The sequence below is a fragment of the Eptesicus fuscus genome, chromosome 4, assembly GCF_027574615.1.
Source record: "Eptesicus fuscus isolate TK198812 chromosome 4, DD_ASM_mEF_20220401, whole genome shotgun sequence".
Lineage (NCBI taxonomy): Eukaryota > Metazoa > Chordata > Mammalia > Chiroptera > Vespertilionidae > Eptesicus > Eptesicus fuscus.
Window position 1 is genome coordinate 100170086 of NC_072476.1, and position 22766 is coordinate 100192851.

The 22766-nt window shown below is 43.0% G+C and overlaps 1 pseudogene; it reads left to right on the top strand.

Annotated features, from left to right (window-relative positions):
- Positions 1–479: 479 nt before the first annotated feature.
- Positions 480–22766, top strand: part of LOC114235203 (40S ribosomal protein S7-like) — a 92222-nt pseudogene continuing 69935 nt past the window's right edge.

Here is a 22766-nt window from a genome sequence, read left to right on the forward strand (position 1 = left end):
TGACCTTGACAACCTCGTCAGTCATAGCAACACAGATTTGGTGTAATCTTACTTCAGCTTAAGCCAATTTTTCACAGGTTTGACAAGGTTAACTAATTAACAAGCAGATAAGGGCAACACTGGTGAGAGAGAGAGAGAGAGAGAGAGAGAGGGAGGGGGGGGGGGGAACTCCTGTGAATATACTAGCACACTGTAAGTGAGCATTTCTCATCATTTCTGCTTTGGTTCCAACTTTTGCTTGCCATAGGACCCAGACCTGGCATTTACCTCCTCAGGCCAGATGCTAAATTAAGTTTGAAGACATTTGAGGTGTTCATTATTGATCAGGCTTTTGGCACCTGGGCGGAGAATTAAAGAAGAAACAGCTGGGGTTTAAAAGGTACTGTCTGTAAGCTGGGAGCCGCCAAGAATAACAAGTAAACTTCAGGTCAGCGTCTCCTTGATGTGTCAGAGTTGGCTGCCCTGCACTCTACGCAGAGATGATGGAGGTAAGCGGTGCTCTCAGTGGCCCCATAGCTTCATGCAAGGAAGACAGGAGTAGCTGCCTGGTAGAGTCTTCACATTGAGCAATAATAAGAGATCTATAAAGATGTGAGACTGTCTCTCTCCAGGACTGCATCTGCCCCAATACTTTGGTTGCAGGAGACTAAACCTGACCCAGACTGCAGTTAGTCAAATGGAATTCATTTACAATGCGAATGAAAAGCCCAGAAGCCAGCAGGCTTCAGGCATGGCTGCATTCAGGATTCAGATCAAGTCATCATGAGCCTGTTTCTTTCCATTTCTCAACTCCCTCTCCAGCTGTCCTGGCTGTGATATTAGGTTCCGAGGTAATAGAATCTCCAGGAAGTTTGTCATCTCAACTTAAATCCATTAAGCAAGAATAACTCCAAGAAGTGTCTGCCAAAGTCTCAGGGCATCTCAATAGTCAATATGGGGTCACATGCCCACCCCTGAATGAGTGATACATGGAGGAATGGAAAGCTCTAAGACACACACTTTTTAAAAAATTATCATGTACCAAGCACCACACAAGGGGCTTTGCTGTGCATTTCTTACGTTGATTTTTTTAAACCCTGATATTAAAAAATATTTGTTTTCAGAGCCAAAGAAAGAAAGGCTCAGAGAGATCAAATATCTTCTCTAAGGTCACACAGTAAGTGATGGAAATTGAAGAGTCATGCTGGCCTTTGGACTCAAACACTTTAATTAAAGTGAGGCTTAGGGGCCTTAGTCCAAAGCAGAATCAAGTTTACAGCATCCCTGACACCCTACCAGAAACACACACCAAATTAAGGAAACCCAGTCTAATACAGTAATTAGCAGAAAATTCCGTCTTGTATTGAATTTGTACCTGTTCACCCTGGATGTTTATTTCGCTAGGTCTCTTGGACGCTGGCTGAGCCCTGATTAATTCAACCTAAGCTTTCTTTTAGTTTAGTCAATAGTCACATCACACTCTTTAAATCCTAAGTTCAAGCAACTAAAACGCTAGGGTTTTTTTTGCTTTGGAGGACTTTGCTTCTTTTTGTTTTTGGAGATATGAGTTACTCTTATCAGGACCCTCTTTTTGTGCATCTATGCATTTGATCTTTTCAATTGTGCTTGCACTGCATCTCACTGGTTTCAACCCTGCCTCCCATCAGTGCAATCTGCCGGATGTTGCAGGCCTTCATTAAGGTCCCACGTTTTAAGAGGAGAGTGACTGTTGAGAGCTATGGAAACCCAGGCAACTTTTCAGAGTCTAACAATTCAACTAGAGGAGAATAGGATTCAACTTGCTGTTTGCAGCCTAAGGGAGCCAGGTTGTCCTTGGCTTGTAAAATATCTTCCAGATTTTACTCATCACAATGGACACATCATAGAAGTGTTAGCATCTCATTCTTAATGTCATTACAGTGCTCTGTCCTTTATGGGGCGACATCTTAAACTTGCACTCTGTCACTACCTAATAAGTAACCTTGAGGGCCTCAGTTTCCCTTATTGGCAAAATAAGAGTATAGAACTAGATGGATTGCTAAGGTCCCTGATACCTACAGCTTTGCTTCTCACATGACAACAAGCTCAACAAAGCTTTCACTTCTTATAATGGCTTGGTTTTGAATTTGGACACTCTTTTTAAAACACCCTCAATTTGCTACCAGGATAAGCAACAGCTAGCTTGTTCAATGTCTTACCTCCTGTGTTCATAGCCCATTCATATATTTGCTTGTTGATTTTTTTGTTATCTCTCAGCCCCTTTCATAGGTTTGTGCAACACAGTAACTTTTTGCCTGTCAGTAAAAAAAATCTCACTGGGATATTCATGGTGATGATGTTCCACCCAGACATTTGCATGTATTCCTCTTTACATTGCATGTAGTTGTAAGAGTTTTCCAAATAAGAGTAGTTGACTGGCTGATAAGGGAGAAGACGGTGGTATTTACAAGGAGGGCTAGTGAAACAGAATTGAGGTTAAGGCTCGAGGCACAATGCCTGAAACCTAGCCACAGGGCTGCCTGAGGAGGAACTGGTACTTCTGCAGCTGCCTTTGGGCACAGAGGAAACAGCCCCGAGGTCACCCCACTGCACCACTGGCACCAGGCAGAAATCTGTGCAGCCATCTGCTCTGGGAGATTGAATTCTACCCAGAACCTCCTTCTTTGAATCATTCACTTCCAAACTGAAGGATGCCATGGCAGAGGGTGGTGGGTTGGACCTAGGTCACCTATCTGCATTGGTGCCTCAGAGATAGCTAAGGATCCAAATGTTGCAGTTTCTGTCTGGGAAGGCTGGACTTAGACGTAACAAATGCACCCTAAGACATCCTCAGAGATTAAAATTACATATAACCATTGCCTGTCATCAGAGACCAGGAGAAACAGTGAGCAAGACATCCAGGAGTCAGAACTCCGTAGCCAATGAGATTCTCTGCTTCCTCTGTCTAGTCCCACGTGGTCTCCTGAGGTCCAACCTCACTCCCAGCCTCACTCCCAGTAAATGTTGAGGACCCAGAGAGAGTAAGGAGGCCAGGTTTACCCTCCCATCATAAACACCTGGAAGAATAAATGCAACAAGGGTTTGGACAAAAGGCTGCATGGGATTATGGTCCATAAAAGGAAAGGAACAAGAGGAGCCTGGCAATTGCACCAGCACAGCCCCAGGGTATGCAGGGAGAGGAGCACAGCCTGGTGGAGTTGAGAGGAGCTAGAAGTTTGGGAAGACAAGGAGGATCGAATTTGCGGATAGATACAGGAGAGAAGGAAGCTGCACAGAGTTAAGTTGGACAAGAACCCTCTCTCATTGATCCTGAAAAGTTCTTGCCCTGTCCTCCCTTCCTGGGCTCCTTCTTTTCACAGAGTCTTCAGCATGTTAGGAAACAGCTTTTCTGGTACAGATTTCCTCAGTTAGCACAGTGTGGTCCAAAACACACACCTTTTGAATGGACATGGGTGCTTCACAAGCATCCCAGGACAGATTTTTAAAAAATACAATCCTTTGATTTACTTCTGCAAATGTACTAATTAATTCAGTCTAAAATAGTCTTCTAACCAGGCTTTTTGCACCAAGCACCATGCTAAGTGGTGGCGAGATTGAGATAATGTCCTTGACCCTTAAGGAAATCAGCCTATTAAGGGACATAGGTCTGATTCTCACTCTGTGAGGCAAAAATTTGATGATCAGATTTTCAGAAGATAACATCTTTCCTTTTTCTGCTGAAGTTTAAGTTGACTTTCTTATCACTTGTTATTAAAGGACCAAGCCCCATCTGAAGCAAATCTACCCTTACATTTTTAATAAAGGAACCTATAATTGCCCTTCTGTCAAAGTTTGAGTTATGTTTTCTAGTATTTGCTGTTAAAGTCCTTCTAATAGACATGCCAGCTGAATAACTTCTCTTTACTGCCTGCTCATCACTGAGGAAGACAACTCATTTTTAAAAAAATCTATATTGTTGAAAATATTACATACTAGTATGTCCCCTTTTCCTCCCCCCCCCCCCCCCTTTGACCTCTTCTAGCCCTCCCCGCCCCAGCCCTCATAGCCCTATTGTCTGTGTCCATGGGTTATGCATATATGTTCATTTTTTAAATATTCCTTTTATAGGGGAAGTTGTCTCAGGTCATTTCTGTTTCTGTGAACACTATGATAAGAAATACTGAATGACATTAGGTAAGTTATTTGGGGTGTTTTGTTTTCATTCATGCCAATGTGCATTATGAATTTCCAAGGTTTAGTTGGCAACTGAATGTATCTTTCACGTGGCACCTACAACCTGCTAGGAAACTTGTATCCTAAAGAATTTTAGTTAAAGCTTTGTGTTTCCAGCCATCCAGAGAGAATTACAGAATAAGGGTCCTCGGTGATAACTGGAAGGAATTTAATGACATTGCCCTCAAGGACAGATTTTCAAAGTTTCATGGCAGATTCTGGAAGGCAGTAGAAGGGTAAGGAGGGAAAGCCCAGGTGAGGCTCTGTGCCAGGGGTCTTTGAAGAGTCCAGGAATTACATAGAAAAATTGGGCACCTAGTGAAGTGGGAAGTAGGATGAGCAAAGAGTCAGAAAGAGCAGGTCAGGGGAGGTGTACAAATACTTCACATTGTGCTCAGAACAACCTTTAGAAATAACAGATGAATGGAGATTTACTTATTCCATAAAAATTTATTGATAATAGGACAAGCATATGTTAATTTGGCTTTAAATGACTTTTTAAAAAAATACATTTATTAACAGAGGTTTTCTCATTCCAATAGAAACTCTTGTCAAATAGTTGGCACATTTAGACAATCACTGTGGGAAGAAATTCCCCTGGTATCAAGCTTTTACATGATTTTGAAAGTGATTGTCTTTAAAGTGGACCAGAGCACTTATATTGTTTACTAAGAGATGGAGGAAATAAGATGGAAAGCTGAGAAGTCAACTAATTTATAAATAAACTTGCAGTTCCACAATTTGCTACAGCTTTTTCAATATATCGTAGGACTCATTTATGTCTGTTGGAGTTTTAACTTATTTTGGTTGTACTTGTAACATTAACTATGCTACTTGAACAGATGAGACTTTTAAACATAAAAAATAATCAATAAAATGCATTTGCTCTGGGGCTACGATGGAGACGTGGAGTTATGTTACTTATCATGCCTGCTGCCGAGCGCACAATGGGGCATTTTTCAGACTGCCAGGATCCCTTGTGTTCTCCCCTATCTTGTCTCATAAGTCATCCAGAATTGAGAGCTCATGTTATCATGTACAGGCTGTATATGCCCTTGATATATTAAAGGTATATAATCATTACTCGTGCTTTGGTCCATTAAAAATGAGTGTGTAGGGTTGGAGAGGGTAAAGGGGGGATATATGGTGATGGAAGGAGACTTGACTTGGAGTGAGTGAACACACAATACAATATACAGATGAGGTATTATAGAAGTATACACCTGAAACCTATATAATTTTATTAACCAACTAGAGGCCCGGTGCACGAAATTCATGCACTGGGGAGGGTGTCCCTCAGCCCAGCTTGCACCCTCTCTAATATGGGACCCCTCGGGGGATGTCCAACTGCAGGTTTAGGCCCGATTCCTGTGGAACCGGGCCTAATCCTGCAGTTGGACATCCCTCTCACAATCGGGGACTGCTGGCTCCTAACCGCTCACCTACCTGCCTGATTGCCCCCTAACTGCTTCCTTGCTGGCCTGATTGCCCCCAAATACCCTCCACTGCTGGCCTGATCACCCCCAAGGCTTTTATTAGTATAGATATGACCCTGCACAGAAAATTTTACTAACCCTGCTTTACAATAAGGGCTTGACGATTGAATCATTAGGACCAGACACCAAGATTTCCTCTTTGAATAGTGGAGGGAATACTTATCTTGTCTTTAAGTTGCCCAGAAATTAAAATGAGATAATGACTTAGAAAAGTATAAAAGCACCATATAAAGACAACTGTCTTTTTAATGAAGTGGCAAAATGAAAAACACTTTTTATTCTCCCCTTCCTTCCTTTACAGCTTTTATTTAAACTTTGAAATTTATAAAAATTTCACTCCAATTTTTATTTCTTTACATTCAACATTATTTTGTATTGGTTTCAGGTTTTATATTAGTTACAGAATAGTGGTTAGACAATCATATACTTTACAAAGTGTTCCCCGATATTTCTAGTACCCACCTGGCATCATACCATCATTACAACACTACTGACTATATTCCCTATTTAAGTGACAATGGGTTCAGTCTTTTGTGTTTCTTGTCCTTCCTTTTCTTTCTCACTTCTTCCCTCATTTTCTTTATATAGTATCTCAATTGGCCATCAAAGCTCAGTGAAGGCACTGGGACACGCTTCATCCATTTTACAGACCAGGAAACTGAGGCCAATTCCAGTTGGCTGTGGAACTTGACTCAGCACACAGGAAGCCCTCAGAGCCATGCTCTTTGTGCTTCCTAAGGGGCAGCGGCCCAGCAAACAGAACAAACCTTCCAGTCAGGCTTCCCAGCCTCTTTCTCAAGCACCTCTTCATTGCGGATGCTCCACATTCTTTCCTCTCCCCCCATTCTTTACTGCCCCCCCCCTTCTCCAAAGCAGGTGGAAGGCTTCCCACTCACTGCCTAGGCATGCTCTGCCATGGGGCAGGGTGTAGCGAGCTTGCTTTTGGGTCAAGGCAGGAGCAGTAGTCACTGCCTCTGAAGTGTGAAGGCTGCCTGAGCGAGGCCCATTAGCACTGGGGGCTTCTCTGAATCATGTCAGTCAGTCCAGTACCCTGCAGTGCAGCACCCCTTCACTGAGGTGGCTCCACCCCTCAACCCCCGCCTCAGGGGTGAGGGTCCTTGCCCCTCTGCCAGGAGTCCTTCCATGCCCCTTGATCCCTGGCTGGGCCCACCCATGTCTTGGGGGCACTGCAGAACCTCTGTCTCTCTGCAGATGAGGCAGATCCCTGCCCTAGGTCTCCACAAAGCTATGAATCTGTGGCCAGAGGCCTGGTCTGGGTCTCAGCAACCACATGCCTGCAATGTTCCCAGGGACCCTGGGAGCGGCTGGGCGAGTCCCGCCTCACCTCCCCGGGGTGCCGATCTCCCCAGGGACCCCCGGGAGCAGCTGGCTGGGCCCGGACATGCCCCCCCAGGTTGGCGATCTCCCCAGGGACCCCCAGGAGCTGCTGGGCGAGTCCTGCCATGCCCCCCCAGGGTGGCGATCTCCCCGGGGACCCCGGGAGTGGCTGGGCAAGTCCTGCCACGCCCCCCCCCCAGGGTGGCAATCGCCCCCGGGACCCCGGGAGCAGCTGGTTGGGCCCGTCCACGACCCCCAGGGTGGCGATGGCCCCAGGGACCCCCGGGGAGCGGCTGGCTCGGCCCGGCCACACCCCCCCAGGGTGGCGATCGCCCCCGGGACCCCCGGGAGCTCCTGGCTGGGCCCGGCCATGCCCCCCCAGGGTGGCGATTGCCCCCGGGAGCGCCTCGCTGGGCCCGGCCATGCCCCCCCAGGGTGGCGATCGCCCCGGGACCCCCGGGAAGCGCCTGGCTCGGCCCGGCCACGCCCCCCCAGGGTGGCAATCGCCCCTGGGACCCCCGGAACTAAGAGGATTGGGCGCCGCCATCTTGGTCTTCTCAACGGCAGGATAGGCCACCCGGAGTCCCGCCCCCAGCTTCTCGCAGGCCCAATCATGGGCATAGCGGAGGTGCGGTCAATTTGCATGTTTCTCTATTATAAGGTAGGATGTCACCCCAATAAATTCAATTAAAAATGATTAAGATTAGGGTATGTGCAAAGAAGGCCGAGGAGGAGAGGCATGGGAAATAGGCCTCTAGAAGCTAGAAAAGGGAAGGAAATGCATTCTCTCCTAAAGCCTCCAGAAGGAACACATTTCTTCCCTATAAGACTCACCACAGGCTTCTGATCTCCAGACCTGTAAGATAATAAATTTGTGTTGTTTTCAGCCGCTAAATTTGTGGTGATTTGTTATAGCAGCAACAGGAAACTAATACAGACTCCATCCCATCTGGGTCCATTAGACCTCCTCTCATGCCTGCCCATTTTAATAAATAATTTACTTAGATGATGTTAAACACACTAAGTCATTGCAGAAAATATTCTTACATCTCTATTTCAAATTTTACTTAATTCACTCTGTTTAGGATAAATATGTCTAAAGGGCAAGTTTTCTGAAAACAATGAAACTATTTTTAAAATAAGACATCTTCTCAAGTCAGTTCTCCATCCAAAAACAATGTGTTTCAAAGATGCAGGTCAACATTATGAAGTGTTTGAAAACAACCAGTGACAGTGAGAGAAAACCTTATAACAATTAGTAAAATTTGGTGAGACTCCTTTCTTTTTATACATGTATTTTTTTTAATTGATATCAGAGAGGAAGGGAGAGGGAGAGATAGAAACATCAATGATGAGAGAGAATCACTGATTGGCTATCTCCTGGATGCCTCCCCCCACCTCCCCACCCCTGCCAATTAGGGATCAAGCATGCAACCCAGGCATGTGCCCTGACAGGAATCAAACTGTAATTTCTTGGTTCATAGGTTGATGCTCAACCACTGAGCCACACCAGCCAGGCGAGGCCCCTTTCTTAGTGGAAAGAGATCTTCTCAAGATTTTCACATAAAACAATTTTATTTTAGAGATAATTTTGTTATTCTGTTCTGCTGGGTCTAAAAATGAACCAACTAGCAGAGAGAGGTGGAATCTTAGGAAGGCAACTGGTCATGTTCCTGATACGTTGTCAGTCAACTTACCAATCAACTTATCAATATATAGCCATTATTTCCCATAGAGAGGGTTAAATAAATACATAGAAATAAAAGAATGGTGCCTATTCTCAAGGACTTTGCAATGCAATGTAATCAGAGTTCCCCCAATATACTAAACATCGGGATAAAAGAAAGGTTACAAGAGAATTGACACCTGGGAAACCTGGCTTAGGATCATTCAATAAAAGACAAGTGCTGAGAAATAGTTATATCAGAGTGACAGAATTCTTTATAAACATATATGAAAACAAGTACAATGTTAAGCAGTGATTGAGGAAAGTTATCTTGGACACGTGAGTTATGAAAGATTTTAAGCCAAGTATAGGTCTATAAAAAATGATGATTTAATACATTGGTTAATTTCTTTTGGCTCATTCTTCATTTTACTCAAACCATTGATCAGAAATTATCTGAGGAGATAACACTAATAAAAGTGGACTCTATTCTATGAAGTGAGTGTTGTAAAAGACTCTATAAAGTAATAAATAAATCTTACATGAAGTCTTCTCAAATCAGCCCCCTAAACTACTATGCCTCTCTTTGGGGGATATTGACCTCTTTTTAAAGACACAACACCTCTCCATTGAAAAATTCTATTTTTATTTTTACTGTTTCATGACTTACAAGCCATCGTCATCCTTGAGATCTTTATTTCCTCTGGTGTAAGCATTTATCCAAGAATATCTCAATGTACCTAAAGTATGAAGAGACAAAACAAACAAATAAAACCTAAAATCCTGTGGTACCCATACAGGTTCGGTAGTTTAACTGTTTCTCATTTAGTAAAGAAAAACTCACAAGCCTTCCACCCTTCCAGGCATTTCCCAAACTCCGATAACTACCAGGATGCCAAAGCCATTTGTTTTATCCAGTTGGTAACCTTACACACAGGAATGGAAGAGTTCAGGCATTAAAACACCATTAAGATCACTTTGGTTGTAAGATTCCCACAGGCTCAGCAAATCAGGGCCTAGTAAATGCTGTCTTTAATGTGAAAAGAGGATATTCTGAAGTTGCTTACTGGAAGGTCTTGCACAATTAAAAAAATGAAAGTCAACAGTGAGACAGTGGACAACTTTAACTTAATTAAAAAATAGCTTCTGGTGAGAAAAACAATGTAGTCAGAATTGCTGATATAGAAACATTGAAATACCTGAAGTGGCCTGATAATTAAGCAATCAAAGCTCTTAGCAACCCTGCCTTCCTCTATTGCCATCACAGGACAGTTATGTTCTCCCCTTTAAAAAAATGAAAAAAAGGAAAGAATATGGCCCCATGAAAGTGAGTTTTGGATAAGAGGGTGACCAGGAAGAGGACCTGTGACAACAAGTGTGTCCCTTTTTGAGGCAGACCAGAAAAAAAGTTCAGTTCCTCTTCGACCAGCAACCTTCTTCTTCAGTCTCCCACTGAAGACCGCCCTTCTCTTCCATTCCATCACTTTCTAATCTCCACTTGTGTGCTGCTCTGTCCCTTAATTCACTCTTCTTCATGCCCTTTTCCTCTTCCATCACTATTTGTGATACAAATTGGAAGGTTGGGAGATGGGTGCAGAAGTAAATTATTGTGGGTTTTCCCATATTGATGTTGCCTTAGATGAATAGTAACAGCTTGAGTCAACATTCTCATAGGAGCAATTCTATCTTAATTCTAGTATAATTGAAGTAAATTGTGCTGTGAATTGATATTAAGTTGGATATAGAAAAACAGTTAAATGTCATTTGAATATTGTATCAAATCTTCTTTATAAGATACCTCATTTCATTAAGCAAGGTGAGCTTATAGGTTTGGGAGAATATACAATCCCTATGTAATCTGGGGGTTGCTAAAAGAATTTTGATCTTCTCTCCCTGCCATTGAGCCTCCTATAGTCCTCCCATGTCTCCCCTGTGTGCGACTCAGAGCTATTGCAGATAGCCACACAAGAGTCCATGTTGCAACCCACCCAAGGAGCCAACACCCTTCCATCCTATTTGTTCTTCCAGAACCTAGAAGGATAGTGCATCCTAGAAAGCCTGTCCTTCCATGATCCACCACCCCAAAGCCAGTAAGTATATAGAAATAGATGACCTTATCCATAAGCTCAGGTATTCAAGTACTATAACCTAATTTCTATGTAAAGCACCCCTCGGTTCCTGATGGCTGATGGTGGAGGAGGCCTCAGTCTTCAGGCTGCAGAACATCTCTCCTCTGCTCATCTTGGGGACAGGTGGAATCAGAGGAAGGAGTTGAGGTGGGGGTGGAAAAGACCACTCTAGATCTAGTTCCATCTCCCCAGGGGTGAGTACTGCCTACTGGCTCATGCCCTTTCTGAAGATCAGTAAAGTAAGCAGAGCCTACGAAGACTAGACTGAGGTTTCCATAGCACGGCAGTCCAATCCTGACTCCACCTTGAGGGATGTTCAGGGCAGCTTTGGCCACAGGTGAAAACTGATGCCACAAAGGGGAGGGAGATGGCAGGAGGGAGAAGGAGACCTACACCATGACTGAAATATTCTTTATCACTATGCTAAAAGCCAAAAACGATGAACAATATGTGCCAGGAAAATAATGAGAAATGACAAGTCTCCATTTCCACCCCCTTGTTAGTTAATAATTAAAACTGCCTTCAAGTAACTGTAAGAGTAACAACTGTCATACAGCTGCGACTTCACTTGGAAGTAATATGTTGGTGAATGTTTCACTCCTAGCTCTTGAAATTAAAAAAAAAAAATCTCATTATTCAGAAAGCTTCCAGCAATATCCTAACATATTAATTGCAAAAGTTCATTCTCAAAAACCTTATTTTATTGGACATTGTGTGAAGCTATAAGAAATGGAATAATAGGGCTGGAAAATATCTAAGAAGTCATGAGGTCCAGCCCCTTTCCTTCGAGTAAGACCCATTTTAGTCTCTGTGCACACAGGGATAGACTCCATGTGATTTTAAAAACCTTCAGAGGAGAGTGTGTCACCATTCTCTTCCAGTGCTCTTATAGTTAGGACAGTGCTTCTCATATCAAAGTCCATCCCAACCATCTGTTTTGACACAGCCCTCATTGGTTAATGAACCATAATTGGTCACGAAAACTCCAAATGCTACCAGACTAGGGACATCCATTATTGGGTATTTGAGACATAGAACTCAGTAAAATTTCACTACAACATGGTTCAGAATCAGAGAGACTACAGCCCAAGCCTTAGATTCTAAAACATAAAAGTTCCAGAATAGCCTAATGTAAAACCATCACACACATCCAAACGTCAGCAGTGTCCAAAGTCTCAGTGGGGATTTGTAAACTTTGGCCTGCCACAGTGGAATCATTGATCTCCAAAGAGTGAAGGGAAACAGCATGGAGGCTGATGGCTGATGGACAAATCCCAAGATTCAAGGCTAACCCTCAACTCTGAGAAGAATGTCTCCACAGACAGAAACAACAGGCAGGTCGCCTCCTTCTTCCTTTCTCTTAGTTTTACTGTCCTAACCACCTCTGGTCATGTCTATGTAAGATATTTCTAAGTAGCTCTAGAGAAGCATTACCTTTGATGAACCAACTCCACTCTGTTAAGAAAACATAAATACAAAGAAGATTTCTTTAAATTTTGCCTAAACTCTCATAACTTCATATCATGATGTCATTGTGGCCTAAAATTAAAGAATCAATAATAAATTCCATTGCCCTAATTGGTAGTCACAGATCGTATCTTCAATTCATACAGAAAATCTCCTCTGACATATTTCAAAGTCAGATTTGATAGTTTGCTGTACAATTTGCAAAAGATTGTTTTATCTTACAATTGTTTTTGCCTTGGTTGAGGCCTTTGTCATATCTTCCCTGAATTCTTACAACTCTCCCATGCTGCTCACTCAGTTCACGTGCTTCCTATTCTCCATGTCCTACCTGCAACACACCAGACCCAGTGGCCAGCCACCCTATGCTTGCTCTGCCAACATTTTGGGAGGAAGTTGAATTACCTTATAAAGTTCTTGACCCCCTTGCTCCCACCATTCCAATCCTCCCATCCTCCCTCCTCCCCTCTGCTCCTCCTCTCCAGCTGTACCAAACACCTACTGTTGCCCTAGACATCAGGATAGTCCTGGTTTCCAATCCTTTTCAGATGCTGTGGCCTCTGCCTAGAATTCTCTTTCTTGAACTTGAAGCCTCAGATTAACTATCATCTCCAGGGATCCACCCTCCACCATGATGCCTCCTAACATCATGTTAGACACCCAGAGAAATGATAATGCTTGAATGGCACCGAGTAATGAATGGATTGAGAGGTCACCAGAGTTTTCTCTGGCTAGAGAGATCAGACCCTCTCTCCTGGTCACTCCATACCCCACTCAGCTCCTCCAAATGTGCAGAGATCAGTGTCATGGTACCCCACTCCACTAGGTACTCATCATATATGCGCCTGCTCCTTCCCTATTATTGAACTAATTCCACAAAATGAATTGTTTAATTATCTACTACAGGTAAGACAAGTGGTATCATGCTGTAGATTCCATGAAGGTAGGAGCTGTGGCCTTCATAGGCATCACAGTGACCCCAGCATAGTGTCTAGTGCATTGTTGACTCTCAGTGTGTTGACTGCTTGGCCAGTATAAAATAATGTTAACAAGGAACCTGGTATTATCCCTTTGCACTGATGTGCAACTGCACATTTATGTGACAGAAGTGACAAACTAACAAAGCAAATCCTGTGGCTGATTGCCTTTATGATTGGCTCAAACCAATCGCTCTCCTTGCTGCTATACCGGAGCTGGAAGAATTCTAAAGGTCAACAGAGAATGCATAACTGGCATTTCCTCTACATTGTAAATATGAGAGTGATCCTCTCTACGGAGGAGTTGATTTTGTTCCTCCTTTTTTATATTCAACAGACTCAACTTCTCTGAATTTGAAGAATCTTCTGTAACTTGCCAGAGCTGGTTGCGATGAGGATTATTCTTGGACTACCAAGCAGCCAAGCAATTCCAGAGCCCTCCTTGGCACATCCATCTCACTGGGCTCTGCCTGGGAGCCTGCCACCAGCATCTCATGCAGAATTCAAAACTGAAATATAGTCTCATCATCATTACACAGACAGCATCATGTTCTGTCTCATTTGTCTTGCCAAAACTATTCTTTGTATTTTAAGTAACAAAGACTAGATATTCTTACTATGCTCCCTCAGTTCAACATCAAAGTATTTTTCCTGAGAGGGTTAATTTAAGAGTTAATATCAAGAGACTTTATGGAGTTCCATGCAACCTAAGCACATCTGAAAAACAGAACTGAGAGGAAGTTTGTCAGTTTTCAGAAGAGACAGAGGCTTAGTTTTTTTTTTACTTACCTCGAACTGAACACTATTTTGAGATAAAATTACAGACTTGCTTTGCTGCAGGCCATGCAGCAAATGCAAACAAAAGCTTCCCCGCGACAGACCTGTGACCCCACTGCCCATCACTGCTGAGGGTTGTCATCACCACTCTCCTTTTCATACCAAAGTAAATTTAGGTAAGACAAAAATAGAGGCAAGTAAAGCTATCGGCCATTTTATTTCTTCATTTTTCTGAATAGAATATTTTTCTTGGTCTATTAAAAACTACATGGCCAGTCATTTGAACCTCTTCATTCATGGGACGTGTTAGGGCTAATCCATTTGCCATTTTAAAGCCCTGTCTTCTGTCTGTTTAACAGCCTGCTCGCATGGTGAGGTTAACCTCTACACTTTCCCATACTTTCATTTTGCTCAAACTCCTAGCTTCAGCTACACAAGTCATTTTTATTATGTCACCATGATTTATTTGAGAGCACAGCCCATGTTGTATCCAAAGATTAATATATGCTATAGCATTTTTAGGCTCTAAAAATAAATACAAGCAGTAGCTACCTTTGTCATCCCTTCAACACCTAAGGCACAGTAAAGCCTCAATAAATGTCCATTAAATGAGCTTAAATGTGAACAAATAGGAAAGAAACAAAAGGAACTATTCATGAGAATGATAATCAACCCAATATACAGAATCCTCCACAGTGCCAGAATTGCTGATTATATGGTGTTGGTCCAAGAGGACTCATGAGACTGGATACGTCCCCATGAGCCAATGTGGCTGTGGTCCCTCAAGATCACCTGGTGCTGACCTACAGTTATAGTCAGTGCTCACAGTCCCCCCAAAAGAAAACTGACTACTCAAGGCATTAGTGAGCAATGATATTCTACTGAAGATTCCACAGGGATCCTGAGGACATCCCATCACACACTGCGGGTGAGCGCTCTTCCCAGCTTCCCCAGACGCAGGCCTCCACCGCTGCTGCTCCAGTCTGATAACCGCCTGCTCTTGATTCAACACCGTCATCAAAGAGGTAAAAGGCAGCCACACTGAGTACGCTTATCAAACAGAGGGTTTTCCAAATTGGGGACAGGAAAAAAAGAGGTAAGGAGAGACAAGAGGAACAAAAGGACCTATCTCATCATGGACCAAAACAATGAATAGCTCCAGTCACATTTCCTCTCCCACTGCCCTGCCCCAGCTGCGTGAGTAAGCAGAAAGTGTGGGTTTCTAAAAATACTTAACCCAGGTTCATGGAAACAACCTGTTTCTCAAATGCAGATTTAACTTTTAAGTCAGTGGTTCTCAAAATGTGGTCCCCAGCCCAACAGAATCACCACTGTCAGCTGGGAATTTATTTTTAAAATAAATAATCCAGCCCCACCTCAAACCTGTTGAATCAGAATTCTATGTTTGAAGAAGTCCTCCGAGTGATTCTGATGCAAATTCAAATGTGAGAACCATGGTTTAAGTTAACAGGTTTTTAAAAGATGATGCAACTTGTCTAGAACCACCTGTTGAGGTTGATCAAACAGTGTGAACTTAACTGGCCCCACCTCCTATCCTCGTAAAAGTAGAGGCTGCCTCATGAACTGCATCAGGCAAAGTCTAAGGGATGGAAGTGAAGGAATGGAAGAAAAAGGGGAGTGGGAGGGAGGAAAAGAAAAGAGCTTAGCTTGTTGGGGAAAATATTAAACTAGGATTAAAGCAGATCATGACAAAATATAAGGCAGACACCCTGGAGATTCCCTGTGTCCGTCAGGGGTCTGGGTATGGTCTATGGGCTATGAGAAGAAAGCCCACTTCTGGGTGGACATGTGTGAGAGCCAAGTGGCCACGCTCTAGCTAGCTCCTCTCTGATGCAGCAACCTAGGAGTCCACGTGTTAAGGTGGCAGAGCTGCATGATGAAAGGGTCCAGAGGATCCAGAACAAAGGCTTCCCGGGAAAGTCACTTGATTCCCAGTGGCCTTGATCAGAGCAAGAAACAAACCTTGGTGTTGTTCAGGCACTGAGATGACAAGGGTTAATTTGTTACTGCAGCCTAGCCTTGCCCAGCCGAACTAACAGCACCTGAGGAAATCAAACAACTAAAAAGAACATTAGCCTAAAGCAGTGGTCGGCAAACTCATTAGTCAACAGAGCCAAATATCAATAGTACAACGATTGAAATTTCTTCTGAGAGCCAAATTTTTTAAACTTAAACTTCTTCTAACGCCACTTCTTCAAAATAGACTCGCCCAGGCCGTGGTATTTTGTGGAAGAGCCACACTCAAGGGGCCAAAGAGCCGCATGTGGCTCACAAGTCGCAGTTTGCCAACCGCGGGCCTAAAGCAAGATGAAAGTCAAAGCCTATCTTAGGCTAAGAATTGTGAGGAAGGACTGATTAAGAAGCACTAGCCCCTGGCCCAGTGTAACCAGACACAACATATGAGAATGTGCAATGACTAAAATAATATTAAAAAGCTTCTAATGAATCCTTATCTAGAATGGAATGGGTAAGTAATACAAAGGGTAAATTTGATATTGTTCATGGCTGTGTCTGTGGTTGAGTCTAAAGAGAAGCAGACCTCCTTCAGTAAAGGCTCTGGGAAAAGCTCAGATTCTCATTTATGTTGTGTGTTTTTCCCTCATATTCCAGTTGTGGGCATGAAGACAGACACCGGTCTCAACTGGTACCCCCATGAGAGCAGCATGCTAACAGTGTGGTAGGAAATACCGTAGAGGAAAAGCAAGTTTAACTTTCCCGGCCTCTCTGATTCCAGCGGGCATCTACAAACATAAGTAAGTAGACTCACACTACTTTCAGCGACCTGACAGCTTTTCCAATAATCAGATTATTTCTTATACAGAAGATGCCTGTGAAAGTTCCTTTCCACTGTCTATGTCAGCCTGTTATCACAGTATGTGAAAGTAAAACATGGGAAAGCTGAATTCTTTTTCACAGGACCTGAAAAAATTGTATGCTCTGGATTTCCCTCTTAGGATATTATTTGTGCCCCATTTGGTGCCCTTTTGAAGTTGGGATTGCACATCATTTTAGGTCAGCATGAACTGGCAGTGTTGGTGACATGGCATAATACAGTCAGGGCAGGTGAATATGCTCAGTGACCCCAGTTCGGAAAACACAATGGGTGTTAAGTGATCATGGATGAGGTCCATGTATCCAAAAAGCCTCCATATGTAAACATTAAGCAGGAAAAAAAAAAAAACTCCAAGGGGGAAAAAAGAAATCAAAAAGAAGATTTCAAAGGGAAAAAAGCCAGGGGATTTTATAAACAGAGAAAACAAAAGCCAGCCAATGACTGATTGCCTTCCCTGGCATTCTCCCCAAGCAAAGAATTGAAACTGATTTCAAGCACTGAATTGAAACTAAAAGACTGAAGCTATAAATTCCTTGGACCCCATCAGATGGTGGGATAATTTGGCTGGGGTTTTTCAGACATCATAATGGCGACCCCTGACCCAACCTTGCTCTTTGATGCCTACTCTGGGTGTGTGTTTCTGAGGACCCCAGTAGTTGCCTAGAAGACCAGGTATCTCCCTGGCAAGAAGAATCCCTTCAGATGTGTCCACAGATTCTGTTGGGTTCTGGCAAGAGTCCAGCAGTCTCTAAGATTTAGCATGCAGGGGAGAGAGAAAGGGTGGGAAGACTAGGGTGGCTTGTCCCCACATTTGCACTGTACCCTCTGTACATGGGCCTTTGCTTTCAAAATATGGTCCTTATCACATGGATCAGGAAGGAAATCAGAAATCAGGATAAATGATAAGAACATTCATTAAAATAACTAGTAGACAAATAGGTAGAAAATCAGGAATTTCTGGTCTACTCATTTAAATCCACCAATTTATGCTGAAATACATCCTTTTGAGCCATATCTCACTTCCTCCATAGTCTAAAACCTTTTGGCTCATTTTCAAGTCTTTTATGAATTTCTGAAAGAGCTGTTTTATAAAGAGCCTTTATGTGTTATTGTTCCACTATATCATATTATGGCCACAGTGTTGACTTGTAATTAGAAATTGTCAGAAAAATATATGCTTGTATCTTCTCTTAAAATTTGTGAAGTTGAGCTGAGTGAGTTTGGGGGTACTTAACAGTTAAGATTGCTGGCTTTGAAAAGTAATACCAATAATGACAATAAATTGTCAAAGTTTTGAGACTAATTAAAGTCAACAGAATAAAAAAATGGGACCCTTATGTCTTCTCCTCATAGCTTGGGGCCTATAAAATATATCAGAATACAATATGTGTTGGGATGAAGGCATTTCATTTTGTGAGTCTATTTATTGTTCAATCTGTCCCACTCTCCTCTCATCCTCCCTGGAGTTGAAGAAAGGGGAGAAACACACTAAGTTACAACCTCACAGTTTGGGTTGGGTATATGCCTTTCCTGTGAACTCTCAGCATCTCTCTAGGTAAAGAGAATGAGGTAAGGGGGACAGATATTCATCTCATGCGATATGGACAGAGACTCAATAGGAAAATAGATGTCAAGGGCCTGTGGACAGACCACATCTATGACTCTGGTCACTCTCTACATGTTGGCCTCAGCTCTTTATTTACAGTGACCCTATCTCTTATCCTCTTTTATTTGGGTCCTTTTTTGTGTGTGCAAGCATTTCGGTTGTTAAAGATCTGTAGGTGTTTCAAGGATGACTAGTAAGTGAGCAAGCTAAATTAGTGAGCTTTGGGGAGGATTAATCGACCAAGTTCAAAGGGAAGGGAAAACAGCAGTCTATCCCAGTGTCAGGAAGAGAGACAACATTCCTGGCCAGTGTCCCTACAACCAGCATTCTTTGTCTTTGTCTTATTGAAATGTAATCAAAGAGACTTTCCAACCTTCGGGTTTCTGACACTCAAGGCTGAGTAATCCAAGAGCTTCTGATTGCTCATTCTTGTAACTTTTTTCTTTCTAATTACCAGTCTCTTCTTTGTCTTCAATTTGAATTTATTTCTTCTATATACCTGAGCCAAACACGTCATCCATTTTAAATGCTCTTTTGTAAACTCAAGTGTCAATCACATGTGAGTGAGTGGGGTCTTTGAATAAGGTAGGTATTCCTGGAGTTTCTAAATAATAATCCTTGACACTTGAATAGCAGGTTGCAGTTTGCAAAGTACTTTCACATACAATATGTTATTTGATTCTCACCATAACCCTGTGAAATAGACAAGGGAGCCACTGGAGAAAGTGAGGTTCAGGGAGGTTTGTGGCTGCCTGAGGTTACCTGTCCCTGGTGCACTTTCTGCTACGCCAGCCTCTCAACATAATAAGGGAGAACTGTCTGACCATTTTTCAGCTGTTGTTTATTAATATCCTGCTGTGAAGGCCTAGGCCAGAAAGTCCCCTTTCTTTAACTCCAGGGAGGATGAGAGGAGAGTGGGTTAGAGTCCCAGCTTCCTACCTTAAAAGCTGCCCAATCCTCCTCATGACTATCTCTAAACCATATAGATTCTAAATATTTTTCAATACAATTGCTCCACTCCTAAGCAATAGAATTTCCCTTTGAATTCATCCTGTGCACCACTATCAGAACAATTATGTCACTAACACTTGCATTATCAACCTTGATAAACATTCACACTGACTCCAGGAAACTGGGAGTTTGCACATGTCCAAAGGTTTTTGGACTGACCCCCTTCATTTTATGTCCAAGATTTTCTCTCAAAACATACTTTCCTTTACTCTGAAATATTCAGATTTGTGGTCATTGTGACTGCGCAGTATGTGCTAAGGGCTATGTGCCATGAATGATACAAAGATGAATAAAGTAGGAGCTTAAAATAAAATAATGCCATAAAACACACACACAGATAACTGATGAAAATAATGGGTGCTTGGAGAGAGGGACAGACATCAGACCAATAAGCTTCTAAAAGGGAAGTCATATTTGTGGCTCTGAAGATGGTAGTGGGCGCTCTGTAAGGAATATCATATTTTAAATATGCTTTGAAGGGTGACTAAGACAAAAATGTGGAAAAAGAAGCAGTGTGGCCAATAACATCTCTCTCTCTCTCTCTCTCTCTCTCTCTCTCTCTCTCTCTCTATATATATATATATATATATATATATATATATAAAAAAGCCTAAGTGACCACCAACCAGCCAACCATTTGACCGGCCAACCAGTAGCTATGACGTGCACTGACCACCAGGGGGCAGACGCTCAACGCAGGAGTGGAAACCACAGGCATAGAAACACAAAACAGACTGATGAATCTCAGAGGGAAGGGGGAAGGGGGAGGGCGGGAATAGATTAACCAAAGATCTTATATGCATACTAGAAGCCTGGTGCACAGATCCGTTGCACCGGTGGGGTCCTTCAGCCTGGCCTGCACCCTCTAGCAATCCAGGACCCCTCGGAGGATGTCAGAGAGCTGGTTTCAGCCCAATCCCCTCAGGCCAGGCCAAGGGACCCCACCGGTACATGAATCCATGCACCAGGCCTCTAGTTAAAGTATAAAAGCATATATGTAGAGCAATGAATTCTATACAGTCCAGCTGAGATGAATAGAGAACCTGAAGCACAGGGTGAAGAACAAGTTTAGGGAAGCAGGTTGGGGCCAAGTCCCAAAGAGCTCCATGCTTGCCTTCTAATGGAAGGAGACCAGCGGCCAGCACGTTCATTCTCTGATCAGAGGCTTTGCCCAGACCATGCCCAGGGTATCCTCGGTCTCCCACTGCTGACTTTGAATCCTGCAGTCTTTTCTAACCACTCTGGCAGGTGCTCCACTGCACCCATCAGTGCCATGTGATCAACCAGCTGGGGCTGCCCCTTCACTTACTTAGGCAATCACTCAATCTCTGAGCCCAAGCTTTCTTATCTGTGAAATGTAACCAAACCTTCCATCTTCAAACTGAGCTAATTGTGCTCAATTAAAATAAATGGGAGCTATTATTTTCAGGAGTGATATTAAAGATATTTGACAACCAGATTAGCACAGGCACTAATCAGTCAGAAAGAATACCAGCCATAAAGAACCTCAGATGTCTGTAGCAGTGCGTCCCAGGCAAAGTCAGCCCAGGCTGTTAATGTTATTGTTGATTTCATCATCATTATCAGTACATAGCAACTCATCACCTTTTCTTATGTCTCTAACATCTCAGTAAACTTCTTTATAGTTTAGCAGTTAAATTACTATTAGGTGAGAATATTGTGAGGTGCATGAGGAGCAATCATGTCTTACCCAGCTTTGTGCTTTCTAAAACATTAATATAATGTTTGGAAATATTTAGCCATTAGCTCAGGCCCAGAGAGATTCTCTTTGCACAAACATCCTCACTTTTTTCATATTTGCCCATGTCAACTCCACAATATTTGCCAAAAAAAGTTCAAAATGCACACGAAAGTGTTTGTTAAAGTAAAAAATGCTCATATCTTTGCACCAGCATTTTCACTTCTAGACATTATCTGTGGGAAATAAAAGAGTCAAGCCCTAGCTGGTTTGACTCAGTGGATAGAGCCTCGGCCCATGGCCTGAGGGTCTCGGGTTTGATTACAGTCAAGGGCACGTACCTCTGATGCAGACTCAATCCCTGGCACTGGTTGGGGCTCATGCAGGAGGCAAGCAATCGATGTCTCTCTCACATTGATGTTTCTCTCTGTCTCATCCACTCCCTTCCACTCTCTCTAAAAATCAATAGAAAAATATCCTCAGGTGAATATTAAACCCCCCCCCCAAAAAAAAAAGTCAATGTACAGGATGTAGGCAAGTAGGTGACCATTGCAACTTTGTCTGAAATGGCAAACTGGTGACATCTCCCTCAAACCTGGATGACTCAGTGCCCCATGGAATCTCCTGCCATGGGCTTCTTTGTAGCTGTGAAGAATGAAGCCAACAACACATATCATATTCAGAGGAGGCTGTCTCCAAAAGCTCAGGCTGCTGTAACAGAACACCATAGACAGGTGGGTTAAACAACAAACATTTATATCTCACAGTTCTAGAGGCTGGAGGTCTGAGGTCAGGGGGCCAGCATGGTCAGGGTCTTGGTAAACATCCTCTTCCTGGTTCACACACAACCACCTTCTGTGTCTTCACATGTAAGAAAGAGAAAGCTATGGTCCCTTCATTTCTTCATAAGGGCACAAATCCATCATGGGGGCTCCACCCTCATGATCTCATCTAAATCTAATTACCTCCCAAATACCATCACATTGGGGAATTAGGGCTTCAAGATATAATTTTTAGGAGGACACCACTCAGTCCATAGGAGATGGTTATGATGTGGCCAATTATAAAAAGCAAATTAATGAATACCATGTTTGATATGATGTAGTAAACATAAAAAGGTTATGCCCACATGTTTGTATAACCAGAAAAAAGACTACGGGGGGAGGGAGGAGTGCATTAAATTGTTAATGATGATTTTATCAGGGATAGAGTTAGAAGGAGCTAAGGGAACATTTTTAATTTGACTTCTGGCTCTTCTGCAGTGTTGGAACTTTTTTTTCTTTATTGATTAAGGTATTACATATGTGTCCTTATTCCCCCCCCCCATTACCTCCTACCTCCCCCCCACTCATGTCCTCACCCCGCCCCCCCCCCCGGTGTCTGTGTCTATTGGTTAGGCTTATATGCATGCATACAAGTCCTTTGGTTGATCTCTCCCCCTTATCCCCACCCTCTCCTACCTTCCCTCTGAGGTTTGAAGGTCTGATTGATGCTTCTCTGGATCTGTTTTTGTTCATCAGTTTATGTTGTTCATTGTATTCCACAAATGAGTGAGATC